This window comes from Heloderma suspectum, chromosome 1 (assembly GCF_057233095.1).
Source record: "Heloderma suspectum isolate Gila_16-S chromosome 1, 16-S_ref, whole genome shotgun sequence".
Taxonomy (NCBI): Eukaryota; Metazoa; Chordata; class Lepidosauria; order Squamata; family Helodermatidae; genus Heloderma; species Heloderma suspectum.
Genome location: NC_139458.1, coordinates 269,662,372 through 269,677,602, shown reverse-complemented (window position 1 = coordinate 269,677,602; position 15,231 = coordinate 269,662,372). Strand labels below are relative to the sequence as shown.

Below are 15,231 nucleotides of genomic sequence, written 5' to 3'. Positions count from 1 at the left end.
TCAAGGAACACAGGGACTCAAGAAAGAATGAATTCCTCTGTCAATAACTCATTCAACATGTCAAGCATAGTTACCATCAGCAGTACAGCTGGTGTATCCACACCACCAAATTTCATCAGATGGTTGACAGGAGGCCTTATATACCTTGGAAATAGGCTCATCATTCAGCTGCATTTACAACAAATTCAAAGCCTCAGAAAATAGCCTGTCAGAGGCTCCAGCTCAGTAGCTAGCAGCTTGCTGTCTCATGACTCCATGATAGTTCTTAAAGACCTGCTTCTAAAGAGAAATATTCTAGCAAACACACTGCTGCTCTAAAAAGCCTCCTTTAGAAACTACCCATCAGAACATTAAAAGCTGAAGAACAGCAACAGAAAAGCTTCAGAAAGTACAAAGGAAGTCAGGAATCCTAAAATCCTCAACTGTTTCAAACCATAGTTTAAATATGCCAAAGTTAGAAAGAATTCCCCTCCTCTCTTTCACTCTCATTCTTGCCATCCGAACATCATTACTATTAGTGGTACGTTCACACAAACACCAGCAATGACATATAACAGAGGAATACCTTGGAAATGGACTTACAACTCAGCCACATCTATTGCAAATGTGTGATCTCAGAAAAATAACCCAGAACCTGTCAAAAGAGGGTTGTTTGCCTTCATAAAGTATACATTTAGGATTCCATAAATCATAAAAGAATTATAACGTTCAACCGCAGAGAATAAGATTCAGTTGTTTTACCATTTAAAGTTGGTTATCAAGTAAAAGAAACCATAACAAATAAAAACAAAACAACCACCCAAATCATTCATCAGAAAAAATTATCCTTCGTCCCCAGCCTCTTTAAAAGCTTTTGATTCAATCTAACACGCTGGACTACATTTTTTTTGCCTGCTGGCAAAATGGAAGTAGTTGCAAAACAGCCTGTTAGTGAGAAGATTAAAAAATAACACCCTCACGGGTGCCTTAAAGCAAGAGGAAGAGGAGCCAGCATCACTCTCAGTTCATTCATGGTCAATCTATACACCACTGTATTAAAGTGATCGCTATCCTATCACCTAGACGTCCCCACAAACAATGACAGTGTCTAAAAGTATGTCTAAGCATGTGATTTTATCTCATTATCTTCACTGCATGTATTTGTAATCCGGAATCAGCCTCGGCGTCCGAAGAGCAGTGTAGAAACTTCCCTAAATAAATAAATACATGGTAATTAAAAAAAAAAAAAATACTGCCACACTTGGGTTAAAAGGTAACTTTGTGGGGGAATAGGTTAATCATTCTGGAAGGCATAATCATAACATCTCTCTACTAAAGATGAACTAAAGGAGAGCACAGCCTGTAGAACCCAGATATAACTACACCACAGCAAACATTCAATGCATGAAAAAAATAGGAAAAGATTACTATGAAACTATAAACACTGTCACAGACCATCACCATTCACTTTAAAATCGATCACATTTCTAGTCACCAAAGTATCTCTAAAGTGACATGTTTCCAGAGTAAAATAGCCAATATGACTCTCAAGCAATATATGCCGTAGAAGAGGAGAATTCCCTAGAATGCACTTCTGCTGTTCTACTTGCATCTTGCTCAATACTTTTTCATTGGAACGCCTCGTGGTGCACATGTGGTCTCAGTTTGCTTGAGTGCTACACCTGCTAACTTAAACTATCATGGCTTGATTTCTAAAGATCTGCATAGCTATTAAGGAAAATGTGTAAAAGTAAAAGCAGCACCCTGACTGCTGGAAGCAGGTTCATACATTATGCATTTCTGTGGGGAGAGCAATCGTCATATAGGTGGAAACACGTGCGCTGCGAAGTTCACAGTGCCGTTGCCAATAGTTATATTCACACTGGGAATTTTTTTTTCCTACCACTGGATGGGTTTCCAAGCAGCCTTGTAATCCAACTTTTTTCTTTATGATGTCCGCTGCCATTGCCCTCTTATAAGCCAAATCACATATCACTTCCACAATGATTATGCCAATAAATATTAGATTATGCTAGCATAACAATGTCTGAAGTTCAAAGACACAACAATTGGAACTGCACAGACTCACAGAAAAGATGTCTTGCTTTGAGTTCAAAAGCTAGAGTCTTAAGTATACTTCCACTCTACTGAAATCAACTGGATTTATGTCCAAGTAATATTGTAATTGATTTATAACATTTAACTCCTTTCAAGCATCATTCACAGCTTCATTACTCCCCGAATTCACACATTAGGTGGGATCCAGTTTCTTTTCTGCCAGCAGGAGCATTCCCAGAGCAGAATCCACTCAGAATGCTCCCATCAGCTGAAAAAGGGAGGAGCAAAACTGTGTCAATTGCTCCTACCTCTGCAGCCCCCTGCAACATCTCCCCCATTGTTTTGGGGGGGGGGGAGGAGACTACACAGGGAGGGGAGAAATGGTGAAGTTTGTCTACTCCCACATTCCACCAGTGCAAGTGTTCCGTGGATTGCACGCCTTCCATGGATGAAGACCCTGGATCCAAACAATTATAATTAATTGTAACTAAAGCATTTAAAAATGCTTTCTATATTTGTCATACAACAAAATGAGATGGAAGGTGGGCGAAGAGTTTCAAATAAGCAGCATATCCAGGACTGTAGTGGAGTCAGTACCACGACTCTCTGGATCAAGGCTTTTACTCATAAAATGTGTATGTAGTTTCTCTAACAAGGTTACTCTCTGAGATTTAAAGATCACCAGAACTGCAGCTTATAGGTTCAAGTAATTAGCAAGTTACAATTTTCAACAGAATACTATGATTAATAAAATGGCCCCAAATTCACCAAAGGGGAAAAATCATGGAAGAAATTGGGTCATTTTAAAGAGGCACTGCCAACTTTAAATTGGGTCAACAAGATGGCAAGCATGTAAATGTCTGCAAGATAGAAACCAGACAACACAAATGAAAAGATATGAAAAAGAAAAATCGCTAATTAACAGCATGCATGTAACTGGAGTTTTGAGAGGGTTGTGTTGTTTTTTTCTTTCAATCCAGACTTTCTGAAAAGATCACTGGCATTCAAGAATTAATGTTTTACTTTAAGCATGTTAACAATATTTAGAACTGAATGCAAGATCTGATTGACAAAAAGAGTTGCTATTGTTTCAGGCTAGTTCTTCCATGTTTTTCAAAAAGTATTTTGAAATGTAGGAAAACCAACTGATATACTATCTAACCAGTCTGAAAATAGTTTAACAACTTTGCATAACATTTGAGTAATAGAAAATATTGTTTTGAAGCATGCTGATGTTTGACACATTTGCACATTACCAAACCTACAGAAAATACTTTCGGAGTAAAGAAACTGGCAATGCAAAGTAAAGTTTTAGGAGAATGCCCCTTTGCGCACACTTATTAAATTTATAGCGCAATCCTATGGCTGCTAGACAGTATCTAGATGACCATAGGATTTTTCGGTTTCTGGGAACTGAGCTTGGAGTCAGTGCTCTGAGCTCAGTTCCCAGAAATCCAACTCACTGCCCCCTTCCCCATTGCCTTGTAGGAAGCATGGGTCACAGGAGGCTGAAAAGGGGGCATTTCTGGGGGTGGGGAGGGGACCACCGTTACAACACTTTCTATGCACCTTCCGCCCCACCCCCCGCCACTCTGAGGTGCCCTGGCTAGACAGCTGAAATTGGCTGTCTAGCCACAAATGCAGGGTGACTGGGGTGCAGAGAAGATCCCCTCCATGTTCTGCCCTGAATTGCATTGGCTAGTCGGCCACCCCCGAGTTCAGAGGTGGCCAACTATCCCCATAGGATTGCGCCCTTAATTTATATGTAAGTGGAAAATTTCCAAGGAAGTCCAACACAGTCACACTTGACTACAAAAAAAGGAAACTTCTCTAAAATGAGGGAACTGATAAAAAGGAAGTTGAAAGGGTAAGTCAAGGTGGTCACATCTCTCCAGAACATTTTGGGGTTACTCAAAAATTACAGTAATGGAAGCTCAGCTAGAATGTATACTGTAGTTCAGGAAAGGTAACACACAAAGTCCATGAAGTCACCAGCATGGTTTACAAGCAGTGTCTAAGAAGCTATTAGAAAAAGGCTTCCTTCAGAAAATGGAAGTCCTATCCAAACAAGGAAAATGAAAAGGATCACAAAGTTGCACAAAGGAAATACAAGAAGACAATACGGGATGCAAAAAAGGATTATGAGGAGTATATTAATAACGTTAAGATAAAACATTATTTAAATACATCAGAAACAGGAAACTGGCTTGGAAGGCGGTTGGACCACTGGAAGACACGGAAGTTAAAGGAGCACTAGGGGAGGATGAGGAGACTGTAGAGAAGCTGCTTGATTGATTTAATAATTTCTATACTGTTCTGCCAGGATACCAAAGGCAGTTTATGATCTTTAAATACTGAAACAAGCAAACATTACTAAACAACAAAACAGCCATCAGAATATAGTTCTCTAACACCAACTGGATGTCTTTTCAGGAGCTTAGGGCATGCGCTCCCTGGCTGGGGCTTTTCTTTTGCCTCCCCTCAAGGCACACAAGTCTTAAGTAGCCCCAGGAAAGGTGGGGGAGAGGCTGCCCCAACTCAAGCCGTTGATGGCACAACCCTTTTAATCTGTATTTACTGCAGAAGATGTAGAACAAATATCTGTGCCTGAACTGGTATTTTCAGGAAGGGAGTCTGAGGAGTTTCTAGACCTTACTGACAAATTGAAAACAAATAAATCACTGGGGCCATATGGTTCCTCCAAGGGTTCTTAAAGAACTCAAATGTGAAATTGCTGATCTAACAGAAATAGGGGTTAGGGATGTATGAGAATTTTGTTTCTGCTTGCAAATCATGTGACCATGTCCCATTCACAATCCTCAATACGAATGCAAGCAGGAGCTTTCCCCCCCCCCCCCCAAATGTTAGCAAATTCCTGCTTTAGTCAATGGGGGAACAGTGCACATTTTGGAAAAATACACATAGAAATGTGAACTTTTCCTGTTTGATCGAAAACAGATTGAAGATGAAAATGGGAGAGAGCCAAAACAAGCTTTGAAGTGGTTTTCAGACAACATAGGTGAGTTGATAATTGCAGGTTCTCCCATCCTTACATAAGATCAACTGGTGCATGGCCAATATAATAACGATTTTTAAAAAGTGATCTAGGAAATTACAGGCTGGTAGCTTAACAACTGGTCCAGGTAAATCAGTGGAAAGCATGATTAAAGATGAAACTATCAAGCGTACAGAAGGACATATCCTGCTGAAAAAGAACCAATATAGCTTAAGCAAAAGTCAGTCAGAGCTTTTGAGAGTGACGATGTGGACAGGAGAGATCTCACAGACATTGCTTACTTGGGCTTCCAAAAGGCTTTTGACAAAGGATCCTGTGCAAACTTAGCAGTCATGGGATAAGATCACAGGTCCTCTTATGGTAGGTAACTGGATAAACAACAGAAAACAGAGTAGGAATAAATGGTCAGTTCTCACAATGGAGGGATGTAAAGAGTGGTGTAGCCCAAGCAGCTGAATTGGGATCAACACTTTTTACCTTGTTTATAAATTATCTGGAGTTAAGGGTGAGCAGTGAGATGGCCAGGTTTCCTGATGACATTAATTATTTAGAGTGGTTAAAACAAAAAAGGATTGCAATGAGCTCCAAAAGAATTTCTCCAAACTGGGAGAATGGGCATTAAAATGGCAATTGCAGTTCAATGTAAGCAAGTGTAAAGTAATGCAAACTGGGGCCAAAAAAATCCTAAATTCACATATACACTGATGGGGTCTGAGCTAGTGGTGACTGAGCAAGAAAGATCAGTTGAGGTTGTCGTACATAGCTCAGTGAAAACATCACCTGTACAGTTGCTCTGAAAAAGGCAAATTCCATTTTGGGGATCATTAGGAAGAGAATCAAAAATAAAACTGTCAATATCATAATGTCCTTATATAAATCACTGGTGCAACCACACTTGGACTGCTGTGTATTGTTCTGGTCACCGCACCTCCAAAAGGATATTGTAGACCTGGAAAAGGTGCAGAAAAGGAGCAACCAAAATAATCAAGGGACTGGAGCAACTCCATTATGAGGACAAGTTACAACAACCTTCCCAACCTGGTGCCCTCCAGATGTTTCAGACTTCAACTCTCAGTAAACCTTGCCAGCATTGCCAATGGTCGGGAATGCATTGCTACTAGTCATAATTGCAGTATCAGAAGGAATATACCTCTGAATACCAGTTGCTGGAGCACACAAGCTTTAGGGTGCTAAATTGTGCTAATGTCCTGCTTGTGGGCTTCCCATAGGCATGTGGTTGGCCACTGTTGATACACAGTGCTGGACTAGATAGACTTTTGGTCTGATCCAGCACGGCTCTTCTTATTTTCGTACATTCTTATGATTCATCCTGGCACAGCTACTGCATCAACAGCCATTAGACAAATCAACTAGTTCTCGTCCAGTAGGGTTTCAAATAATTCTTATATTCTATTATATGTTTGCAAATGTTGACAATGTGATAGAGCTGTACAGAAGCGTCTTTTACAAAAGGCATACGGGGGGGAAAAGTGTTCAGGTGGCTTCTGTAAAGACTAAAAGATTTGGCTTCTATAAAGACTAAAAGTTGTGAAAATCCATGGATTGCACAATAAGCCAAATGCATCACTTATCACACGTAAGGGTAAATTTGTTACATGGAAGCCGAGTGCCAAAGCCTCCATAATTTTGTTTTTAATATTATGGGTTTCAGTGACAAACCCCACCCATATAGTGTCATGATGTCACCAACAAGGCTAAAATTATGCCTGTGTAAAAAGATGACAAGGGTGGGTCTTGTAGTGGTGGACCTTTTATGTTTAAATAGCTAGGATAAGGAGTACTTATCCTAGCTGAGCAAGTGTGCACTTTACTACCACTGTGAGTAAAATTCAGCCCAAATATTAAGGGTTTCATAATAAAACATGAAAGCTAGAATCTAACAAATACCACCAGCAGGGCCAGGACTTTCCGGCTGCTGTCTACAGAGCGGTTTGTGTTCATGATCCTTTGCTTTCTCACAGCCAACAATAACTCCCAGCTGCACCTGCCATTCTCCGAATGACAGTGCCAGTGAGTAAGAAATGGAGTAATGCTAACACAGTCACCCTGATGTTGGGGCGAGGGGTGGGCAGGGAGAGAAAATATGGCCCCTGGGCCTAGTTATACAGCATAGAACAGGAAAACACATGAGAGGGTAAACAAGTGAGAAAAATAATTTAAAAAGCATTTTAACCTACTATAATTATACTTCAAGAACAGCTCACCACAAAGGAAGCACAAAATGGAATTATGCACTAATATAACATGAGGTTAACATGACTATGAGGGTTTTTTTTTTTTCTTTTTCTGGGTGTGTAAAATGTTGTATGCTTCAAGAGACAAACTGAAATAAATGTAAAGTACATGTGTGCCTTTTTTTTCTGGGGGCGGGGTCGGCGGAGGGCTCACCACCAAAATTTGTTTCTGACTAAGGAGATGGGGAAATGCAAAGAGAAGGAAAAGATGGGGGAGAGTTAAGAACGAGACAACATGTAATTTGAGAAGTGTTTTTTTAAAGCGTTCCCCCTGCAAAAGAGGTGGTGTATTCATGTTTATTCTCACTGTACAACACTGAAGGAGAGGTGATGGGAGAACACTATCCCAACACACGCAGACACCTGAGGTGGCGGGGGGTTAGGATTTTCGTTCTTCTGTAAAACTAAGCTGGACAAACAGAAATGATACAATAGAGCCCAATGCCAGTCCCATAAGAAATACATCAGTGTACAGACTGGAACAAGGGGATGTACTAACAGAACATAACTAATATTACAAAGAACCTTTTATGAAATGTTTCTGCCTTCAATTTGCAAGATGCAAATTGTGATCCTTTAGGCAAGGAAAGAACCTAGTTGGTTGTGTCACAGCTAGCTTTTAACAGCAACCAAAAGATAAACAGGCCACAGGAGAGTGACTGAGACAGAGCTATGAATTTTAAAAACAAAGTGGGTACGTAACCAGTGACAGTTCTTCTCTTTTCCAAGAAGAAAACAAAACATAGCTGAAATGCTAAAATCTTTTTCCCCCAGCATACTAGGTCTATAACTCAGTAAATATGTGAAGAAAACTAAAAGTATACATGGCCAATGAAAGCTTGGATCCCTGTCTCCATTACAGGTATGAAACGAGAGAAAACCCAAATGCCAGCGCATGCAGTGGTTCCCTTTAAAATGCAACACTGTTAACTGTGCAGCTTTTGTTTCCTTTCCTCATCAACAATCTGTATTTTGCCATTTTCTGTTGTCCCTCTAGTATGGCCTGGGACAAGACAGTAAGTGGTCTGGGAAATGGATTTTTCCATCTCTTTGCTAATGAAGATCCTGGAACAGAGGAACCCTTGTTGGCATCATAAGGCATTACCATGACCCAAATAAGCAACAACCTCTAGGAAGGATCACAGCCACGTTACCAACTCATGACCCCCCCCAAAAAACACACACACACACACACCCTGTTATAGTATTTGGACATTTCTTAAAAGCCTTAACTCGTAAATCCAAACCTTGTTTTGAAAACTAAGAAGATTTTCACATTCATGACTACAGGAAGAATCTAAGTTATATGGAAGCAGAATAAACTCTGCCAACTCCTGCTTTATCCAAAAAGCCCCCAATCTTTTAAAATCCATGAGATTTAAACAAACATATAGTAATAATTTAGGATAACACTGTAATTAGTAGTGATTCACTCAATACATTGAGCAAAGAGAATGGCAAATTTGGCATCCATTCAAGCCTACCATCCATGCAATTAGTTTATGATATGTCTGAAGTTTTGCTATAGCATTAGTACAATGCCAGCTATACACTGGTTCAACCTCAAACTGATATCCCTTAGATAATAGAAAGTAGAGCCACTTGGAGGATAACACACACTAATATCCACACAAACATGACTCATTTGCTATTCCTCAATTGGAATAGCAAATGCAATAAAGGATATACAAATTAATTTCATGTACGGTTTTGAGGTAAGATAAGAATCAAGGGTGGGGAAAACAAAATACATGGCAATGGCAACCTAAAACTGGATCATTCAATATGTATCACAAATGTGGACGGTGTAAAGCAAATGCAACCTGTGAAGTAGGCCAAACTGCATATTATGTGGGAGAGACGTGACTGGATAACCTGATGTTTTTTGTTTCTCATGGAGGATAAGGCTATCAGAGGGTTCTAGTCATGATAACTATATATTACTCCAGTATCAGAGGCAATATGCTGGTGAATTCCAGTTGATGGGGAACACGCGCGGAAGGGTGAAATTGCATTCATGCCCTGTTGTGGGCTTCCCATGGGCATTGGGCTGTCCTTTGGGCAAACCGAAAGCTGGACTAGATAGGTGTTTATTCTGATTCAGTATGGCTCTTGTTATATTTATAAACAAAACAGAGGAGGAAGAGGGCGAATTTGATTGGAGCAGTGGTGCTGAGTGAGACGTATTTAAGCCTTTCACCTGTACTTGCCTTCCTCAATTCCATCACACACAGACATACACGATGCTTTCCCTTTCTTTCTTTCTTTCTTTCTTTATTTATTTATTTATTTATTTATTTTTGCATTTATATCCCACCTTTTTCCCTCTTGCAAGGAACCCAAGGCGGCTTACGTTATCCTCCTCCTCTCCATTTTATCCTCACAACAACAACCCTGTGAGGTGGGTTGGGCTGAGAGGGGGATAAGACCAACTCTGGGCAGGGGAAGATTTGGATTGAGGCAACTAAGTGCAGAGGTGAAAGTTTAAACAGTCTCCGCCAGCACCACTGTTCCAATCAAATGTGGAGCCCCCACGGCTGCTTTAAAACAAAAATATCATGTCATCCATCATCCATGTAAGGGCTAGTTTGGACTATAGTTTCCTGCTAGTAATTTACATTCTCTTCAACCTTTCAACAAATACTTACAGTTATGTGACACAGTTTAATCCTTAATGCATTGCCCCCAATAGGTGATTCATGTCTCCCTGACATGGTACAATCTTATTATGTCTATATGACACCAGAATACATGTTTTAGATCATTCGGACAGGACTGAGGGGCCTGTGAAGAGCATGACATATATACTATCTATGCTGACTCTTAACTAAGTTAGAACATTTATGAGCATCACAAAGTTGCCACACACACACACACACACACTCCTTTCCATGGTAGGGCCTCCCGAAGGCTTGGTGGCAGCCTTATGGGGATTTTGCACAATATCCACATGGCTGCCACTTAGAAACATAAGCTGCAGCATAAACTACCCTGCAGAAGCAGGGACTTCTGACAGCAACCACACCAGCCTTCCAATGATCTGAAGCCTGCTTAAGCTCTATCCACACTGCACTTCTGCCACAAGCCACACATGGCAACTGAGGTGAACCCAGCTAGTCCCTATGGCTGACCAAGGAAACAGCAAGGGCAATACAAGCGATTCAGTCCACACAGGCAGATACCAGGCTAAACCCTACCCAACGTGATATGACCTTAGTTCCACCCCCCTAATTCATCCAAAGAACACCACAAAATAGGAATTAATAACAGTACGAGGGTTCCCTTCCGTTGTATATGATGGGAGGAAGTGAGACAAAAATCAAAACTAGATTTGAAACACACGTTATGTCAATCCGAAACGTGAGGTAGGGAAGGGGAACAGAGGGAAACAGCAAAGCACTTAAGTCCCCTCCACAAGGCCCACGACTGACATAAGCCAGTGATCAACACCACCACCCCCGCTGCCCCCCACGTACAATTTCAGACCGAACTGGGAAGGGGTAGAAGGAAGCACGTTAGGGCAAACTGCAACCTCTTCAGTCGTGTTAGCAAGCCTCGCATCCGAATCACAGTTGAAGCAGAGGTCACCACTGGGAGGGGGGGGGCCGGGCGGGCAAGGCAAACCAGCAACAGGTGTCATTTCCGCCCCAGCTCAACCACTCGTAACCTGCGCACGTGTACTTGGGAGAGAGACCCCCTTGAACTCAGTGGGGTTTCCTTCCGAGTAAACAAGCACGCGATCGGGCTCCAAGAGTGTGTGTAGGTGGGGCGCGGGCGTGGGCGGTGTTGAGGATTGTGATGACCCCCCAGGGGGAAAGGCGGCATCTCGCTGAGGAGCAGGAGGACAAGCTGCCGCTTCCAGGAGGAAGACGGGGCAGGGTTAAGTCTTGGCCGAGAGCCCGCGCAAGCCGAGAGCTCCTGACCCACTCCAGCACCCCCGAGCATCCAGGGCGCGCTCTCACTTCGCCAGCCTGCAGCTCAGCCTCCGCACCAAGCTGCACCGCAGGCCGGGCCCCTTCCTTCCTTCCTTCCTTCCTTCCTCCCCCCAGCCCTGGCCGCTCTCCCCCCACGCACGCACCCACCCCCGGCGGAAAGTTGTGGGTCCACCCCCTCCTCACCCGCCCCGACTCGCTTTACTCTGCCAACCCCCGCCGCCCTCACCTGCTCCCTTCGCCTCCGCTCCACAGCGCTGCAGCAGACAACGGAGCGCTCAGCCATGCCCAGCCGGCGCTCGCAACGATGGCCCGACCCAACGCAGCGCGGGAGAGGAGGCGGCGGCGGCGGGCGCGCTGGCGGGACACTCCCTGGGAGCAGCAGCAGCGTCTTCTTCTCCTTCTCTCTCTGTATGTGCCGTCTGGGGGAGGCGCTCTGGGCTGTCAGTCAGTCAGGGCGCGCTCGGCCCTCTCTCTCCTCCCGGAGCTCCTGCGGCCTCGGACGCCGCCTCAGCCAGTTGCCAGGGGGGCGCCGGCACTGCGGCCGCTCCGGCGGGCGTGTTCTCTGTGCGCGCACACGCGGCTTAGCCCCCAGCCAGGCTCGGGCAGGGCGCAGCCCTGTAACGCGAAGCACCTAAGAAGCAGCATCAAGCGCTCATGCAACAAGAGGCCAGAAATAACGGAGGCAAACCAACGAACAAGACACTCGGAATTGCTATAGTTGAGAAGCTATCATTTATAGCCGGCGGAATTGTGATCGCTGTCATCTATCTGTCTGTCTATCTATCTATCTATCTATCTATCACGGGGGGGGGGGGGGAAACCTAAGGACTGAAAAGTAAATAGCTCAAGCTAGGGCCAAAAGAGCCATGGTTTTGTGAACAGGATCCCCAGTGCATGTGGGTGGATGGGTGTGTTTAATATTAATAGGATTGTGGGAGAGGGTTAAGCCTCCCCCCATGCCCTTTTCCCAATCACCCACCCTTTTCCCACCCACACACACGATTTCCCCCCATTTGGGCAAAACATACATATCATGCATACACATGGTATCTCCGCTGCATGGCTGGCCCAAGACACTGTGCTGGCCCAGGTCAAGGCCAATATGCTCCTCCTACCCCGCCTCAACAATTCACATTCAACAATATATTTTATATTGTTTCATGTTGTACTTTATGGTTTTAATTGTTGTGAACCGTCCACAGAGCTTCAGCTATTGGGTGGCACAGAAATGAAATAAATACATACAGAAGCCAACCTGGCAATTGAATTTTACTTAAACGCTGGCGATAAGACAGCATCCTCCACCACACCTGAGGGCAGCCACCTGGCTTAGGGGGTGTAGGGCAGGTTTTGTGGCACATTCAGCTTTGTCCTCCAAAACCTCACCACTGCTCCCTGCCCCCCAACATGTGCTGCTTGAGGTAGCTGTGGCCTCACTGCCCTGCTCCCATGTCATGTCTAGTTTGGCCCCTACTTTGGGATGTAGAGCATGCCTAGAAATTCAGGTCAATTCACTGAGCACTCCTCTCAGCTATAAAAGTTGTTACAAAGAGCCTGAAGCAAAACTTAGAAAGAATACGTATACCTTCAATTCCTATTAAATATAATGCAATCTCCTCAGCTGTCATGCTTCAGACTTGCCATATAATCAAGAAATCCCTAAATAATGACTGACATTTCTTAATACAGAAAGAGGTTTGAGTAACTACAGAGAAGAAAAAGAAAATGCCCTGAAAGGTGGCCTAGAAATATTTTAAATACATAAACAAAATAAAAATCTACAAAGAAGAAAAAGAAAATGAATGTAAAAATAAAAACGGCATGTGCAGAGTATGTTTCCCTCACAATTTAATTACTACAGCTAGGCGCTACAAATTTTGGATTTATTTGAGCTGACATCCTGCCAGCCTGAAGCCCCAGACACCTCTCCTTTTTGAAAACTAAGGCAATGATCATACTTGCTCATAAATGGACCTTGTTAAGTGAGCCAAGCATTAACAGCCTGATCCTATTCATGTTTTCTTGCAAATATGTCTGAGTTCAATGGTTCTTCCTGCCAATTAAGCATGCCTTAATGCTCAGTCCTATGCAGATTAGCTGTACCTATGCATGCGTAAAGAGAGAGGGAGTGACAGAAAGAAAATGGGTAGCTCACCTCCAGTTCTGGCCCTGACCACTTTTGGCTTTGGCCCTGACCACCACTGACTCTGTGCACCTCTGGTATGTGATCCCCAAGTATTCCCCTGAGGGACTGTGGCCCTCAACATTAAAAAAAAAAAAAAAAAAGTTTCCCAATCCTGTCCTAAACTGTTGTAGCATAAGACTAGTGGCAATCCATCCCCTAGCATAGAGGTAGAGGGGAATAAACTAACCGGATGGCAGCACTGCGTGCACTTGTATATTATTATAGTGTATGCACTTTCTGCTAAAAGTACTCACCCACTTCCACCAGAAATGATGCCTCTGTTTCTGACATCACACAGTCATACAGGACCACTCCCTTGCACACCTTGTTAATAATCACCCTCTAGAGCTGCTAAATTCTATGCTGGTGAGACTCCTGTGTCCCTAACAGTTACAAGACAAGAAGAATTGTTTAGTTATTTTAAATATTTCTATTACCACCTTTCTATCATGTGTGCTCAAGGGAGCTTACAATAGAAAGGTTAAAAACAAACCATTATAACAAGAATAACGTTAAAAACAAATTTTGTTTTTCACCTGCCGTTCTGTCTCCCATGCACCTATTAAAGGCTCTCCAGTCCTGCAAAAAAGAAAAAGAAAAATCCTATTACCCTCTTGTTCCCATTCAGAATCATTAACCCTTGCCAACTGGCCCCCACCCCAAAACACAAATAAGACTTCTGTGCATGACAGACACAAATTCAAGAAGTGAAGATTTTCCCCAGCAGGGATGTGAAATTATGCAGAAATATCTGAAACTGTCACGTGATCACTTAAGACACAATAACTGTAGGAGAAAAAAAGATGGGAACTCTAATTAGAATTTCCACTTCACAGATGCACTGAAAAGGTGAGAAAGTCCTTCCTAAACTGGATTGCTGAAACATGTAAAAAGAAAGCAGTCACCACAAGTCTGGCAGTCCTGTGAATCAGCCCTGCCTTATGTACATGAGGCACACGTCTTTCCATGGTACAGGAGTAGTCTGGCATATGCAAATGCCACAGCGGAAAATGATCCTGGAATTTTGCTTTTGGAGATTAAACATTCTGCATTTGACTCAATTTAATGTTGGTGATATCACATTAGCTTCAATAAATATTTGTTGAAGCATAAACTAAGTTGCTACCGTGTGATTTCATAAAGTTAAGTATGCTCTGTAATACCTGGTCTAAGAATTACTTAGGAAATATGGGCTGGCTTGTCTAATAGCAAGAGTTCTCTGGCTCACTAAACTATCATAGAATTTGGCCATTACATTAATTTATCTATCTAAAATTATTTCTATGCTGCCTTTAAAGATGGAATCCTCTTGTGATAGGAATTTGCTATAGATTAGAATCTGGCCGTTAGATTAATAGTTTTAACTAGCAAGGTTCAAGAATATTGGCCTTAAAATGTGATTGATTATACATAATCTCTTCTGTATGCAGGAGAGTTGCTTGTGTAAATAAAAATACTCTTTAAGTGCCCAGTAGTCAAAAGCTCAATAAAAACTTTAGAAGAGATGTAATCAGTGAAAAGATGTTGATTGTCAATATTGATATGCTTGGATTGTCAAACAGTCCTAGCTGTAGAGCTCTCGAAGCAAGACTGACATCTGATTACAAATCCCTCACTGTATGGTTTCACTGAAAATGACTCGGGTAAATATATGTCAGCTTGTAATGTTTGGAATAAGAGGAGCAGCCTTCAGCTCTCTATGGGCACATAGCCAAGGGCCATGTAGCACTGGGCCGATTACACAGCTCCACTATTCACTGTAATCTTCATACTGCCTAAGGTCACCAGAAAAAAACAGAGCAG

At 42.7% G+C, this 15,231-nt stretch overlaps 1 protein-coding gene across 3 annotated transcripts in view; it reads right to left on the bottom strand.

Annotated features, from left to right (window-relative positions):
• Window positions 1-11,657, bottom strand: part of CYRIA (CYFIP related Rac1 interactor A) — a 79,097-nt gene extending 67,440 nt beyond the window's left edge. For 2 of the 3 annotated variants that reach the window (XM_084826588.1, XM_084826590.1), the window contains exon 1: window positions 11,470-11,657. The gene's annotated coding sequence lies outside the window, so the exon portion shown is untranslated. Of the gene's footprint in view, window positions 1-5,334; window positions 5,422-11,469 lie in introns of those variants that run through there. The other variant, XM_084826589.1, reaches the window with a different exon arrangement.
• Between the last annotated feature and the right edge of the window lie 3,574 nt (window positions 11,658-15,231).